Source organism: Palaemon carinicauda, chromosome 4 (assembly GCF_036898095.1).
Source record: "Palaemon carinicauda isolate YSFRI2023 chromosome 4, ASM3689809v2, whole genome shotgun sequence".
NCBI classification, from domain to species: domain Eukaryota; kingdom Metazoa; phylum Arthropoda; class Malacostraca; order Decapoda; family Palaemonidae; genus Palaemon; species Palaemon carinicauda.
In genome coordinates this window covers 32,038,406-32,040,905 of record NC_090728.1, presented here as the reverse complement: position 1 = coordinate 32,040,905, position 2,500 = coordinate 32,038,406, and the positions used below count along the sequence as shown (strand labels likewise).

The 2,500-nt window shown below is 34.4% G+C and overlaps 1 protein-coding gene across 1 annotated transcript in view; it reads right to left on the bottom strand.

Annotated features, from left to right (window-relative positions):
* LOC137639021 (uncharacterized) overlaps positions 1 to 2,500 on the bottom strand; it is a 178,461-nt gene that overhangs the window by 168,780 nt on the left and 7,181 nt on the right. The window lies entirely within an intron of this gene.

Here is a 2,500-nt window from a genome sequence, read left to right as displayed (position 1 = left end):
ATAAGTAATGAAAGTAGTGCACATACCATATGTTCGGTACTTGCCATCTTGACCTCTCCTATATTGCTGTTCTCTATTTACCGTATGAGGAGTCTTTAACGACACTAGAAAATTTATGAATAGTGTTTTTGTTTAAAAAAAAGAAAAAAAAAAAAAAAAAAAAAAAAAAAACCCTTTTCTGTTAATCACCATCTGGAATTGCAAACTAAGCTTCTGATCCTTTCCAGAGAAATATTTGCTCTTAGCATTACTAGAATTGCTGATGATTTATACTTTTCATGTATTTCATTCCAATGAATGGGAAACAAGCGGGGCTTTTAAAATCATTAGAACTTTACAACAAGGACAAATATAACAAGGCCATTGCAGCAATGGAAATAAACTAGACACATAGATAGAAGTTTCTGAACAAAAGGCCGTGACTGGTTTGGCTAAAAGTCATGAATACAATACACCCTTTTCACTAAAAAGAAGAGGATTATGATGAAAATGGAAATATATACGTTTTACGTTCATTGTCATACAACAAGATATTCACTAAATCCTTATATTATATCATCTCATTGTGGCGAGGTGATTATAATGATGTTGACGATGACTGGCAGAATGTTGGGATCTATCCTCACTTGTAATCTCAGTAACATTGAGGCGTCATGAAGAATACGTGATTGGAATCTAAATAGATTCTGGTGCTTGATATTTACTCTCGTTGGAATCAAACGGATATACGGATGCTTTTTAACTTGCAAGGAAAAGTTATGAAAATCATAAATGGGTTTTAAAATTCAGAAATTTATAGCAATTTCTTTTGGTTAATTATGTTAATTGAGTAATTTAACCCTCCTCTTTGCTGCAACGATGAAAAAGAAGTAGAAAAAGAATGAGCACCACTGACCCTGAAAACATCATACGGTAAAAACCTTGGATGTGCCCTGTGACTTCACGATTATCTATTCCAAAACAACGGTGAAGTAATTATACTAATTTCTTAAGTTTTGAGTTCTTAAACTTTTTTTTTTGTTCATGAGAAATGATGCTGTTTTCATGTCGAGACTTCCTTGATTACTAGACGAAGTAAGCGTACGTAGGTTAAGTACGTGAATATTCGTGAAATTTATAAATAAATATTGCAAGTCAGTCACCTAGAGAACATCTAGTAAATGGTTCCACTTTATGATATGGTAATTCACGTTTTGATGAAGGGCTGCTTATTCCTTTCCCTCACCCTCCTCCCTACTCTCGATCGTGGTCTTTAGCTCTGATTTTACTACAGGAGACCAACAGTCGGGTAACTAATTCATTGTTTTGGCTAGCAGAGACATTTTATCTTTCTTTTTTTAAAGCTTAACTTTGCAATTGTTTTCATCGCTCGATTCATTTGTAATATAGCTACCTATTATACCACAAGGGCCAAAGAGAGAGAGAGAGAGAGAGAGAGAGAGAGAGAGAGAGAGAGAGAGAGAGAGAGAAAGAGAGAGAGAGAGAGAGAGAGAGAGAGAGAGAGAGAATATAAGTAATTTCCTGGACTACGAAAATTTTAATTTTACTATCTATTTTTTCACATTACATTGTTCAGTGATATTTCTTGAAGAATACTAAAGAAGAATCACATGCATGAGAGCAAGGTCAATTGAAGGTAATTGTTAAGTTGCTAGTATTTCATCATCCATTTTTGGCCATTTGCTTAGCCTCCCAGGGAGCTTTTCCAATCAGTTACTCGTTAGTGTCTGCAATTGCACCCATCCATCTAAGACTCGCCGAGCATTCACTACCAATGAGTTTCCGTTGGGCACGATTTGCAACGGATACCGATGTTTCTTGTAGACAGTCGTGGATGCGGGTAAAATTTCTTTTATTTCTTCTATCTGTTTTTTTTTTAGTAATTAAACCTCATGAGCTCGGCAGGTCATAAAAGTCAGGTTTTCCGTGATATGCATTTATTCTTTTAGCATAAGGATTATAATGTAGATTCATAATTTGTTTCAGCCTTCTATTATAAAGATTGTAAGGCAGATTTTAAATCGGTTTCAGCCTTTTACTATAAAGATTATCATACAGATTAAAACTCTGTTTCAGCCTCCTACTATAAAGATTGTAAGATAGATTTAAAATCTGTTTCAGCCTTTTACTATAAAGATTGTAAGGCCGATTTAAAATATGTTTCAGCCTTCTACTATAGACAGTATAGCGGAGATTGAAAATCCATTATTCAAAATTGTTTGAAAATAAATTAAGTGAAGTATCTATCAAGTCAACTCACAACAAAATATAGAATCAAGTTTCACCTTCCACTTTAAAGACCTTCTTTAAGAATTTGACGATTATTTTCTTGCTTCAGCTATATTCATTAACGGGTCATGGACAAAGGGGTTGATGAATGACATTTACCATAATAGTACGTATCCAAACGCATATTATGCCCAACCACAGAATCCAGCTTTAGTTTCCTAGTAATTACTGGGCAGAGTTTTCCCCAAAACTAGATGCATGGAACGTTTTC